Source organism: Ailuropoda melanoleuca, chromosome 4 (genome assembly GCF_002007445.2).
Source record: "Ailuropoda melanoleuca isolate Jingjing chromosome 4, ASM200744v2, whole genome shotgun sequence".
Taxonomy (NCBI): domain Eukaryota; kingdom Metazoa; phylum Chordata; class Mammalia; order Carnivora; family Ursidae; genus Ailuropoda; species Ailuropoda melanoleuca.
The window spans coordinates 38,419,338-38,433,228 of NC_048221.1; the positions used below are offsets into that span (position 1 = coordinate 38,419,338).

Consider the following 13,891-nt stretch of genomic DNA (forward strand, 5'->3'; position numbering starts at 1 on the left):
CTGCTGTTAATATTGTGGTGTATTTGTCTTTTCAGTTGTTTTTGTAGGCCTATGTATAAAGAAATATTTTTCTCTTTAAAAAGCTGGGATAAGGTAAGGCTGGATCAACTGTTTTATACCCTGCTTTTTCCACTCACATTTGCCAATGACAAACAGAGGCCTTTGTTTTAAGGAAACCTAGTGTTCTGATGACCTCTCTTAATGTCTCCAAATTTATATGTCTTTTGTCACTTGTGCACACTTTGGTGTACTTGCTCTGCTTGTCCTCACTAGCTTCCTGAAAAAGAGAAGAAAGGTTGGTGAACTTGACTTTTTCTTGCCAAGGACTTAATTGTGTCATTTATAATAGAGATCTTGGGGCCTGGCATTTTAGCACAGAGAGAAAGAAATATGCTAACGCGTTGTGCTTCACAGAGAGCCCAAGAATAATTAGCCACCCCTAGGCCATTCCTGAACAGGTTGTGGCCTTGCTGCCTCCTTTCCTGGGGAACATTCTCCTCCAGTAACTGTTCCACAGGGACGTAATCTCCATTCCCCCTTTCTCTTCCCTGCAGTGTCAGTATGGTGGATGGCAAAGTGGCCCCAGTGGTTTACAGCTGCTCCATGAAGCACTGAAGTCTATTTCCTTACCCCTTGAATCCGGGCTTGTGATCTGCTTGGATCAAGGAAGGAAGAGATGTGACAGTGTGTCAGTTCTGAGTCCGGAACTCAAGAGGCTTTGCAACCTCTATTCTTGCTGCTTCCTTCCACCAACACGTGAACAAGCCCGGGCAACCTGCTGGATGATGAAAACCACATGGAGAGAGGCCCTATGCATCCCAGCAAAGATCATTATAAACCAGCAGCCCCCACTGACCATGGCTGAGCCCGGTTGTAACCAACCACATCCAGCACAGACCAGAAAACAAGAACAAGAATTCATGACTTATAAAATTGAGAGCTAACTAAGTAGTTTTGAGTGGGTAAGGTCTGGAATAGTTTGTTACACAGCAAAAGCTGACTGATGACAGTCCCTGAGCATATTTGAAATAGATTTAAGCATATCATTATACATAAGAATCTGAGAGCTCAAAGCTTATTCCGATGAGACTGGACAAGCCCCACAATGGCAGGTGTCACGTCTGTCTTGATCACTGTGGTAGCTTCACGTCTAGCACAGTGCTGGGCACACAGTAGGTGGTACCTACATGATAATAATGGCATTTAGTGAATGCTTATTATGTACCCATCACTATGCAACACACTTTCATGTTGATTATATTATTTTGTGATAAAAAGAAAATGTCCCTCCCACTGCCAAAAAAAAAAAAAAGTCTACATCGCAATCCCCAGAACCTGTAGATATGTGACCGTATATGGCAGAAGAAACTTTGAACATATGATTGAGTTAAGGATCTTGAGATGGAGAGATACTTCTGTATTATCTGGCTGAGTCCAGTGTCATCTCAAGGGGCTTGACTGAGGGAGGCAACAGGGTCAAGGTCAAAGAAAGGATTGACTATGCCGCCAGAGGGGAGAATGAAACACTCTGGGGATGCAGGAGGGGCCATGAGCCCAGGAATGCAGGCAGCCTCTAGAAGCTAGAAAAGGCAAGGAGATGGATTCTCCCCTAGAGCTGACAGAAGGAACACAGCCAGGCAGATACATTGGTCTCAGACTTCATTCCTCCAGATCTCTGAGACAATAAATGTCTGTATTTGTTTTAAGTCACTTGATGTGTGCCTGTTTGTTACAGCAGCACTAGGGAACACATACAGATTTAATCCTCACCATCCCCTATAAAGTAAGCTCTACTGTCACCGTTTTCACTTGACAGATAAGGGAACTGAGGCTTGGACAGGTTAAGTAATTTGCCCTGCTCTTATGTCACAGAACTCATCAAACCCGTTCTTCCAAAATTTACCCTGTAGAGCATCCCAGTGGGTCAGAGAAAGAGCACTGAATATGGAATCCAGATGGGAAGCACCTCTCTAAAAATGAGATGACTTCAAACCACCCCCTTCCTGTTCTGATTTTCTCTGATTTTAAAACATTGAATTGGTGTATTTCAGTGTCAGATTCACAACTCACAAGAGGAGTAGGAAGGACTCAGAGGGGCTCAATCGTGCCTGGTGAAGGAATTGGAAGAAAACACTGCAAATACGGTGTGGACCGTATCAAACTAGGACTTTGGAGAAATACAAGATTGTCACAGTGCTAGTAGATCGTGCCACAGCCCCTGAAATCCATGGAGTGAGCATTGTGGCTGTCTCCACACCACCTATCCACCCAGTTCTGCTGTGTGGCAGCTCTGGACTTGCCGGGAATTGAGCCAGCCCCAGCCGCAGGATGGGCTGTGACTGGCCCAACCCTTCAGTGTAATCTCATCTCCCCTGCCATGGTGATTGATTCAAGTACTGATGAGCCTGATACCCGGGACTTTTGTTCAGTGATTGGAGAAAGGCTACCTGTTTGCATTTGTTCTTGAGAGCATGGTATATAGGTATGAGACCTGGGATTGCTGTATGAACTTTGCTACAAAGAGGACAAAGTCTGAGGACAAAGCCAGCACCCAAAGAAGGGCAGAGCTGACAAAGTTATGGAGAAACTGAGCCAGATCTTTGATCAAACTATTCCTAAAGTCTACCCTACCTCCGGACTTTGAAGTTACAAAACCTGATAAACTCCCTTTATGGTTTTGCTTTGTTTAGCTTTGTTTATTTTTTTAAGAAAGGGAGAGGAAGGGGAGCGGGGAGGGGCAGAGGGAGAGGGAGAATCTTAAGCAGACTCCACACCCAGGGCAGAGCCAATGGGTGGAAGTTGGGGGGGCTGGATCTCACAACCCTGAGGTCATGACCTGAGTGGAAATCAAGAGTTGGCGCTTAACCAACTGAGCCACCCAGGTGCCCCACCCTTTATGGTTTTAACATAGTTCTGGTTTTTATTTTTGTGTGTTTTAAGCAAAACTATCCTAACAGACACGAATCCGTCATTTCTAAGATACCGATGCAAAAAAGCAGCAATGATACAATTTAGCTTCCTGGGGGAATCATTTGGCTCTTGGCCATCTCTGTCCTCATACCTCTCGCCTTCCCTATAATCAACCCCAGCTCCCCGTGTCCTTAAAACCTGGTTTGAGCCTGCTCAAGCTCATTTTGGAGACAATTTTCCTACTTTATATCAGTACATATGTCTTTGCTCTCTCTTCCACCACAGAAGTCTATTTTTGTCTTGGATTTCTTCATCATGAATCCCAGCTGGTCTAACTGGCCAATCTTGGCTCAGCTTGAAGCCTCTGCCTAGACCCCACATATTGGTGGTCAGAACCTCTGGGCCCAACCCATCTCTCAAAGGAGGAATGGGAAGGCCTCACGTTCTCCCTATTTGAAACTTGTGAGCAATGAAATGGCCCCAGGATAGAGGATACTGCTCGACTGTCCAAACTTGGGTGAAGTGTCACACAGGCTAGAGACGTGAAGTGAGGTTCTGTCTTGCTGTACCTCACAGGCAGAGACAAGGCTGGCACAGACTCGGGGTGCTTATGGGAAGCGCCCTCATCTAGGCATTGAACCAGGGATGGAAGAATAAAGAGATCTGGAGTCTAGTCCCAGCTCTTCACTGGCTGGCCAGATCTCAGCCAGTTCGCTTACCTTCTCTAAGCCTCTTTTTTCTTATCTATAAAATGAGATTAAACTAGATTATGGATTTTAAACCTGGAATCCAGGTAGGAATTTTAGGGGCCAAAGTTTTCTCCTGGGGGTTTCTATTGTTTTCATTATACACTCAAAGGAGTGTATAACACCAAATTTAAGAACTACAGGCCTAGATTATCTTAAAGGCTTTTTTCCCCATCGCAGGCAGTCTGGGATTCTAGATGAGTTACTGCAGTGGAATCCCTTTAAGGATCACAGCCCTGTGCCAAGTGCATACAGTGCAAATCACAGAAGTCAAAATTGCCGCAAGGTGTTAAGGACACAGGTAGCCAGGGTTGATTATAGGGAAGGTGATTTTTTTTTCAATTGCATAAAAAGTTCACAGTTGTATTTAAATTCAGATTGCATATATCACCACATACAGGAATTCTTAGCACACAGACATGGAGAACCACAGAGCTAGACTTGAGAGAGAAACAAAGAGAAATTCTCCATGCCTGCGTTTGGGTGCTCAAGTGACTGTCCTTTAAAAGAGCTATTGCCTAGACCCCCAAAGCAAAACTTATACTGTAAAATAAGATTTGCATCATTCTCAGGGTGGGGGAGTGGAAACCAAGCCCCAACACTCGTGGAAGGGATGTGGGGAAGCTGAGAAAAGCTCTAGTGCAGGTGAAACAAGGGCATGGAAGGGCATCCCAGGCAGAGGGGAGTGTGAGCAGAGCCATGCAGGCATAGATTTTGGGGTGATGGGGAAACATTCGGTGTGTAAGGAAGCAAAATGCTGGAAGATGCAAGTGGGGGAGAGGGGTGGGGCTGAACATTGCAGGTTTTGTGAACTTGATAAGGACTTAAAGCCCCTGCAGGGAGGCAGGGCAAAGGCCATGTACACACAGGTGGGACATCAAACAGAACTCCTCAGGGCAAACACAGTGCGGGGCCTCCTGCAAGGACCTCAGCCTTGTTGAGGCTCAGATGGCTTGGGGACAGCCTGCCCGCAGAGTCTGTCTGGCTCTGACCAGAGAATCAGCTGGAAGTAAACAACACCTTCTCCTCAGAGAAGTCAAGCTCACTTGTCCAGGGTTGGCTTACTCCGTGAACAGTGTAGCCCGGTGAAAGATCAGTGGAAACTGTATTTTTATTCACATAATCATTCTCTATTGCTGCATCACCCCAAACTTAGAGGATTCAAACAAGACACCCTTGTTACCTCACAGTCTCTGTGGGTCAGGAACCTGAGGGCTGCTCAGCTAAGTGCCTCCAGCTCAGGGTCTCTCACGAGGTCACATTCAAGAAGTCAGCTGGGGCTACTATCATCTGAGGGTTAGACCAGGGCCTCTGCTGGCTCACTCACACGGCTGTGGGCAGCAGGCCTCAGTTTCTCTCCATGGGAGCCTCTCTGTAGGCTATTCTTATGACCTGACAGCTGGCTTCCTTCAAAGAAGTGAGCCAAGAGAGCAAGGAGGAGGCCACTATGCCCTCATCTTAGACGTCACGTCCTCTCACATCCTGCATGTTCTATTCATAAGTCAGTCTCTAAGTCTGGCCCACACTTAGGGGGTGGGAGTAAGGCTCCCTTTACAGGGAGGAATATTAAAGAATATTGGACATATTTTAGGGGAGACTGGGTGGCTCAGTTGGTTAAGTATCCAACTCTTGACTTCAGCTCAGGTCATGATCTCTGGGTCGTGGGATCAAACCCCATGTCTGGCTCTGTCCTCAGCGGGGAAGTCGGCTGGAGATTCTCTCCCTCTCCCTCTGCCCTTCCCCCGACTCTTGCGGGCACACTCTACCTCAAATAAATCTAAAGAAAAGATGTATTAATTTATTAATCTTAAGAAAAAGAATATTGTACATATTTTAAAACCACCATAAACCAACAGCAATTTTAAGAATGTTTCTAGTTGTTCCAGGTAGAAACAGTATCTTTAGATAAATGGTTCTCAGATTCTGGTGTGCATACAGATCACCTGGGGGTGCTTGTCAAGAGTAAAGATTTCTGCGTCCACCTCAAGATATTCCATGTTAGGAGCTCTGGAGTGAGGCCCAGAAACTGGCATTTTTAGGTACATCGCCCCAGGATGCTCTAACACAGCCTACTGAGGTCCAGGAATCTGCATTTGACAAGTCCCCAAAGGTTTTCGGATGCTGGTGAGCTGTCATATTTCTGCCATTGGAATTGGTAACTGCCCCCTGGAGTGGAAGGTTCAGAAATTCCACTACAGTTGGGAATAACCAGGTGGATGGTCTGGTCAAGGGCTAAAGCAGGCACAGAGGCACACTCGGGCACAGCCCCCCAGACATACACCCATGACAGGCAGAGCTCAGCAATCACAGCTCATTCCTCACTCTCTTGGATGGGGTCCCAGGGAGCTTCTCGACCCAGCACTGCAGACAGCCACCTCCCATCATTCAGAGACTAGAAGCCTATTTGCCATACTTGATCTACGGCCACAGGTCCGGGAATCTGCTTAGTTCAGACGCAGAACACTGATTTGGAAAATCTTGGCAAGAGAGAGATTTCTCCAGCACGCAGGGAGAAAGCGCTGAGCAGAGCTATTTTCTAGTCCATCATTGATGGGGGATGATGGGATGGGAGGGGGGATGGGACCTGGGGGGCGGGAGGGGCACTTGACCAGCATTTAGCCCTGGGAAGCTGCGGTCTGATTCAAAGGTTGGAGCACTTCAGTAAGGGGCTCGGCTGAGAGGCACATGCCTCTCCCTTGATGAGGAGCGGGGGTTTATGAGGTGGCCCCGGGGGTGGCCCTTTGTTTCGCACTGTCTGCTTCTTCACCAGGGCTTTCAGGAAACTTGCCAGGAGCCCCTCTGAGTTTCCAGCCATTGTCTGGGCCCCTCTTGCCTTCTTTATATGGGATGGTTTATGTCTGCTCCTCAGCCGTGGGAGGGAGCAGACACAAGAGCTGCTCAGCAGCTGTCGGGGCCTTTCTGTTTTAAGCCGGGACACTATTGTCTCTCTCTTTATTTCCCATAAGGAGCCGTGACCCAGGTGGCTACAGAACTGAGACTGAGTGCGGAACAGGGCAAAGAGCAAACAGAGCCATCACACAGCATGAGCAGCAGGTGAGGGGACTGCCGCCCCATCATTAGCAACGGCCACAAAGCCTGGGCGTCGCGCCCTTGCTCGCACCGCGCCTCCTGCAAGTTCACCTCCACCGCCCCGCGCTGACCTCCCCGGGGTGGGTGCGGCCTCCCCCCGCAGGGATTCCCGCCCTCGGACGCCTTTCCCCGCAGGTGGCCGCGGGCTGGGTTTTTACCCAGGCTTCGGATCTAGGAACCCTTGGAGGCGGGGCTTGACAAGGCCTGGGCTTGAACCGCTGGAAAACTTCCCCCAAATCTCCCTCCCCTCTGGGGCTCATCTTCAACTGAACTGTTTCTAAGGCAATTGTAACTAGATGATACCCCCCCCCCACACACACACCGCGATGCGCGCGCACACACTTAATCATGTTCCTTGCTTAGGAAAAAAATTAGAAAAGAGAGATATGGAAAAAAATTCAGCTTACACCCAAAGATAACAATTGTTATTCTGAAATATCCTTGTAGACTTTCCTTCTCTCAGCGTGTGTGTGTGCGTGTATGTGTGCGTGCGTGTGCGTGTGTGTGGGCGTGTGCGTGTGTGTGGCGCTTTGCGTGGGATAACTCTGTGGTGGCCCGATGCTGTGCATGATAGGGTGTTTATTAGCAGTGTTCCGGCCTCTACATGTGTGATAACAAAACGTGTCTCCAGACATTGCCCAATGTCCCCTGAGGCGCATATCACCCTCAGTTTAAAATCACTGACTACACACACACACAATGCAATCATATCGCAAATTCTGCCTTTTCTTCTTCCTTTTTTAATTGACTATGCCATGAATTCCTTCCATATCAACCACCAGAAATCCACAGCAATATATGCAACAGTGGCAGGGCTGTCTGTGAGCCGGCTCACGTGTGACATAATCTCTATCACCAACTCCCCGTTACCGGACCTCGTATTCGAAACTGAAATGATCCGCACACCCTGAGTTATAAGTTGCTTTTTAAATGTAAGATGTCATGAACGTCTTTGCATGTCACAGCTGCGGGATGTTGACCAAATTATTGCACGGCCCTGAACCTCCATTTCCTCATCTGTAGAATGGGGATGCGCTGTGAGAATGAGTTACCACAATGGGCACCTGGGCCTGACACACAGAAGGCCCTCAACCCAGCACAGCTATAGGTAAAATCCTTGTTACGTTCACTATGTCCTAGTATTTAAATGACTTCTAGTGCCCCTCCTTCACATGGAGACACCATACATTATTAGATTTGTCCCTACTGGTGGACTTTTAGGTGGTTTCCTAATTTCCGGGATCATAAATGACTGCCAGTCATATAATCATCGTTCCTCCTGACGTCCTGGGAAACTGACGAAAGAGAATACGCTAACACCTGTCATAACCAGGAACCTGCGAAGCAAAAGGCAAATCATTTTTTTCATGGCCTGGTTTTCGAGACATTTCTAAATGTTAGGCCCGACCTACCATGCCCCTTTAGGCCCTGCCAGGCATTGGCTTATCTGCTCCCTAGTCAAGGTGCTAACTCCAGGCTCCTAGGCTAAGCCCAGGATATTTTTTTCCTGCTTTTATGTCAAGCCTAAGCCCCTTCTTCCTACCTTGAGATACGCCAGGGCCAGGGTTGTATTCAAACATCTGTGAGAGTCGTCTTCTATTGTTTTTTTTTTCTTTCAGATGTTATCTACTTATTTATTTGAGAGCGAGAGCACAAGCAGGAGAGCAGGAGGAGGGGCAGAGGGAGGAGAGAAACCAAGCAGACTCCATGCTGAGCATAGAGCCCAATGCAGGGCTCGATCCCACGACCCTGAGATCAAGGCCTGAGCCAAAATCAAGAGTCAGAGGCACAACCCACTGAGCCACCCAGGCGTCCCTGTTCTTTTCTATTTGTTTTTATGTTATGGGTGTGCAATATTTTGATGTATACAATGTGTGTGTGTGTGTGTGAAAATATTTGCACAGTTTACAGAGGACAGGTAAAATGAATACCCCTGTATCTACCACCCAGGCCAAGAAACAGTACATTTGATACCCAGAAGTGCCCCCACACATGCCTCTTTCCTGCAGGGAGCTTTCCTGAGGAGGGTGGAGTAGAAGGGGCGNAATGTGTGTGTGTGTGTGTGAAAATATTTGCACAGTTTACAGAGGACAGGTAAAATGAATACCCCTGTATCTCCCACCCAGGCCAAGAAACAGTACATTTGATACCCAGAAGCGCCCCCACACATGCCTCTTTCCTGCAGGGAGCTTTCCTGAGGAGGGTGGAGTAGAAGGGGCGGTCCACAGGGAGCCCTGGAGTCAGCACACCAGATCCATTCTGCCCCTGCTTGCCCTTTGAGGTTCTGAGGCCTTGGGCACATTACTTAACCTGAGAGCTTCGGTTTCTTGTCTTTGAAGTGGAAGATCGTTCTGCAGATTAAATGAGATGCTTCTTCTGATAAACCCCGAGTCTGGGGTCTGCACAGAAGCTGTTGTTTTTATTTTGGTGAGAGATTCTGAAACGGGGGAACTCAGGAACAGGCTCCCCGGGCTCAGCGAGCCCTTCGCCTTATGATTCCAGGCAAAGTCTTGGGCCATAGCCTCCTCAGGGGGGAAGGAAAGAGGGCAGACTCACTAGAAACTCAAACTTCCTTTCTTTCCAGCCCCAGTCCTTTGTAATTCTACCAATTATTACGCTAAGAAGAAGCTAAACTGTGTACAAGGACTCAGGGAACAGTGCCCGTAGCTGGACCCTAGGAAAAGTTAAAGCGGCCCAAGGTCAGTTGCATGGCCAGAGGGTGTCATCATCTGGTTAATAATGACAACATTTTAAGCACTTATCCTGGGGGTCTGCGGTAAAAACTGCACATGGGTCATTTATCTCACTGAGGACACTGACAGATTCTATTCTTCGATGCCCATTTTACAGATGTGGACACTGAAGCTCAGAAAGCTTGTGTGGATTGTCCACAGTCATACAGCACATGACTTTTTGATTGGCAAGCCTGTGCTCTAACCAGCCTGTCTCGGAGTTTAATGTGTATCTAAATCACAAAAGGATCTTGTTACAAGGCAGACCGTGATTCTTTCTGCAAGTCTGGGGTGGGGCTCCATACTCTGTGTTTCTGACACACTAGCAGCAGCCCTCAGCGATTGGTCTTCGCACCATCTTTTGATTAATGAGGCTAAACCTGCATGCCACCCCCACCCCCACCCCCAGAGCCAGATTTGATTGACTGATCGATTGACTGAGAGAGACAGAGAAACTGTGCATGTGAGTGGGGGTGGGGGGGAGGTGGGGAGGTGCAGAGGGGGAGAGAATCTTCATGCAGACTCCCTGCTGAGCAAGGAGTGGATGCCGGGCTCCATCTCACCTCCCTGAGATCAAGACCTGAGAGGAAACCACAAGTAGGACACTTAACCGACTGAGCCCCCTGGGCCCCCCAGATTCCTTGGTTTCAATGAGCATAAATGTCATTGTCTGGAATCTGCATCTACTTGGTTACTTGCAAAGACCAGGTGAAGAACAGAGGAGACTGGCGGTACGCACAGGGATAGCAGAAAGTAAAAGCAGAACAAAACCGTGATTAACTGAAGTGCAAGGCCTCGTCCTCAGTCTCTCCCAGCCTGGTACCCGCCCATCCCCAGCGTCCAGGCACAGAGCATGTCCTCAGGGCCAGCCTGGGAACCGAAGCAGATTCCCAGGACACAGGCTACTGCACAAGTCCGCTCACAATGAGCTCTGCTTCTGTTTCCAGACTGCTCGGGGCCCGCCTGCCCCGACAGGATAACTGGCCACCACCTTTCTATCCAGGTGGAACTGGGATACAGTCATCTTTTTAAATGTTAAATACTTATTGTTTTAAACATTTACAATTTAAAATATCTATTATTTTTAGACGTTTTAAAATCTTTATTATCTGTTCCCACACCCTCCATCCCTACTCTCCTCAGGACAGCACGTAGTAGGTGTCAGTAAGTTTGAGATAACCAGCAGACTGACTGTTGGGGTGTATCTATCATTTGAGGTTTGCTTCCCTACCCCCTCCCAGAGTGGAAGAACCTTGAGGGCAAGGATTCTGCCTTGCTTCTCCAAGTCTACCTTAGAGCGCTGTTAGGTGCTCAAGAAACACATGACTCTGGTTAACATGGCCTTTACGTACGCGGGAATCATGGAGCTACTGACTGTGTGTGTGAGCCTTTCGGGGCATCCTTGCCTCCTCCTCCCCAACCCACTTCCTCTCTGCTTGCACCCTTGTCCTTTGCAGCCTCCTCAGTGTTGGCTTCCTCAGTGTTGGAGCTCAGATGGGGAGCATGCCTCTCCTTTCACAGGGCAGAATTATCTTTCCGCAGTGGCTGAGGTTGTACGGTCTCTCCTATCATAACCTTGGCTATGAACTTGTCTGCTCTCTCGCTCCCCTGGGTTTCATGGCCCACCTTTCCTGAGGTCAACTGGCTTTCAGAGGCAAAGGGACTCTCAAGTGTGGTGGAGGTCTGCCAGCAGCCCAGTGGGTAGAGGCTCCAAAAGGAAGAGTCTAGAGTCCTGGGAAGGTCTTGCTGTGGATCCAATGGTAACATCTGTTTGTCTCCCAGGTCTCTCGTCATTCTGAATCCCTGAAGCCCTCCTCTTCTCTGTTCCAGACACAAATTCCTTCCAGTCCCAGGGAGAAAGACACCACGTCGGAAATCTCCCCGCAATCGAAAACAGCAACACAACTTTGCAAAATTCCAGCTTAGAACAGCATTCAGTCCTTGCTATTGCTCTAAATAGTGGTGACGATGCAGCGGGGAGGAGCCATTTATTTACACCCAGAGAGTGGCTATTTTTATTACATCCCAAGACAAGAAAAATTAGGGCTCCACACACTGCTCCTGACTGCTTCTGACAGACCAAAAGGGAAACGTTTCCTGTTGACTAGAAGAAGTTTCGAGTTTCTCCCGCTGGCCATGTTTACTTTTTCCAGACTTCTGTTGAAATCTCGGTTTTCTATGGCTCCCTGCTGAGGACAGGGACTGGCGACAGGAACTCACAGTTGCTTTTTGACCACACACCTGCAGGAGGGTGCTAGGCCTCCAGGCCTCCGCGGGTTCCCATCAGGGGATGACCTTCATTTTGGCTGCTACCACGGGTCTCTGCTTCATGCTTGTGGTTATAACCAGCAAGTCTGGGGAAGGGGGCCAGATTTACATCGAGGCAATCACAAGAAAGGCAGTCTTAAAATCAGGGGTAGCGTCCGGAGGAACAGCAAAACATCCTTTCCCCCAGCACATCATCCTCTGGTGCATAAAAAAGGACATTTGGAACCCCTTCTCCCTCTGGACTCCCTGGATCTCCTTCCTCCCGCAGCGCTCCACTCCCAGCCCTGTCGGGTCCCCCCACCCTGCTCCCTCTTTCTGCTCTCCCCATCCCAGGTTCCTGGCTTCACGCTGAAATAGTGGCAGCAGCTCTGTCCTTTAGAGTCCTTGGAGCGAAAGCAGCTCCAAGGAGAGCTGGGCCCTTCTTTAACACAGCCGTGGGGTGTGTTACCCTGCCGACAGACTCTGCAGTCTCCTTCCCTGGGAATCGTGTCAGTGCAGAAAGGAACCAGGGAGACAGAACCCCTCCTCTTCCCTGACAGAGCTTCTGCAATATTCAATGCGACGGAAAGCTGGAGAGTGGGAAGTCAGGGAAGGGAACAGGATGCGGCTTGCCCGAGGAACAGTGGGGAGGGACAGCCTGGGTCAAACCAGCCCTGACGGAAGAGGGGGGCGATGGTATGTAACAGATGAGTATAAGAACCAGCAAGCTTATGGCAGGAAACAGTCTCAAATCTGCCACGTGCTCCAAGGTGACAGAGTACATGACAACCGCAGATGCCTTTGTAAGAACCATAGAGGCTACGGGGTAGAGTCCCTGCTGACCAGCCGGGCATTGGGTTAAGTCATTTAGTTGTTTTTTCCTATGTGGAATTCTCATTTAATCTTTTTTTTTTTTAATTTCAAAAGTCATTTAGTTTTAACTCCACGAGACTTTTAAACTGATAAGAACAGAGACTACACTTGATCTTAGCCAAAAGGCCGAGAAGCGATAACTCCACGAGACTTTTAAACCTTTGGTCAATATTCCCTGCTTTTGGTGTCAACCTTCAGTCAGTCCAACCTTCACCTTCATGTGCATGTGTCCTGTGAGGACCCCATGCTTAGAAGGGCCCTGCAACTGGGTTTAATGCTCTGCTGTCACTGTTTGAAATCCCTAATAAGTTCTGAACAAGCGGCCTATATCTGCATTTTGTACTGGCCCCTGCAAATGGTGCAGCCAGTCCTGAAAACCATGGACAGCCATTGGATTTCCCTGACCTCGATTTTTGGTGATGCTTTCTTTTCTTTCCAATTAAAATTCTGGAAACAGCAGGACCAATAAACATTAGTAACTGGACCGACAGGTGCAAGCATGGTGGGCCCAGAGAGAAGTATCGCCCCTCCCTGCTCCCGGGCTCTCTGGGGAAGAAGTCTGAGGATCGAGGTTGGGGGCTGTGATGGGACCCAGCTATGCACCCTCGACTATGTGACGTAGGGTTCAGGAAGCCCTGCAAGGCTCCACCCTCTGGTGGCAATATTTGTCCGTCTCCCAGAAGCACATGACCAAAACCTCTCCACCTCTTAGTTTAGGGAACCCATTCCATTCTGTTCATTCCGCTTGAATTTAATGGCTATCCACAGGGCATTGTGTCAGGGCCAGTAGGATGGTATGTACACAGTCCCACGGATATAAAGGATGGTATTGGAACAGGTGGCAGAATTTGAGTATGAACTATATATGAGATAGTATTATTATACCTATGTTAAGTTTCTTGGGTGTGATCATGGAATTTCTGGTTACAGAGGAAAGTGCCCCTTTTTTTCTGGTAGACACATGCTAAAGGATTTGCAGGTAAAATTTCATGAAGTCTGAAATTTATTCTCAGATGGTTCTAAAATATATATATATATAGAGAGAGAGAGACATAAAATGTATCAGATTTGTGAGAAAAAGGCATGTCTATCAAAAAAATGCTTCCCATTAGGAGTCTAAACACATGTTTCTCCCTAATATATTATAAAATATAATAAAAGTATAATATAATAAATAAAATACTAGTATAATATAATTATACATTATATAATCATAGTATTTCTAAAAATACAAACAAATACATTGAGAAAGATTGAGAGAGAGAAAGAGGGCAAAGAAGAGATAAAGCAATT

At 47.9% G+C, this 13,891-nt stretch overlaps 1 pseudogene; it reads right to left on the reverse strand.

Annotated features, from left to right (window-relative positions):
- Window positions 1-12,610: 12,610 nt before the first annotated feature.
- LOC117802146 lies at window positions 12,611-12,736 on the reverse strand (annotated as a pseudogene).
- Between the last annotated feature and the right edge of the window lie 1,155 nt (window positions 12,737-13,891).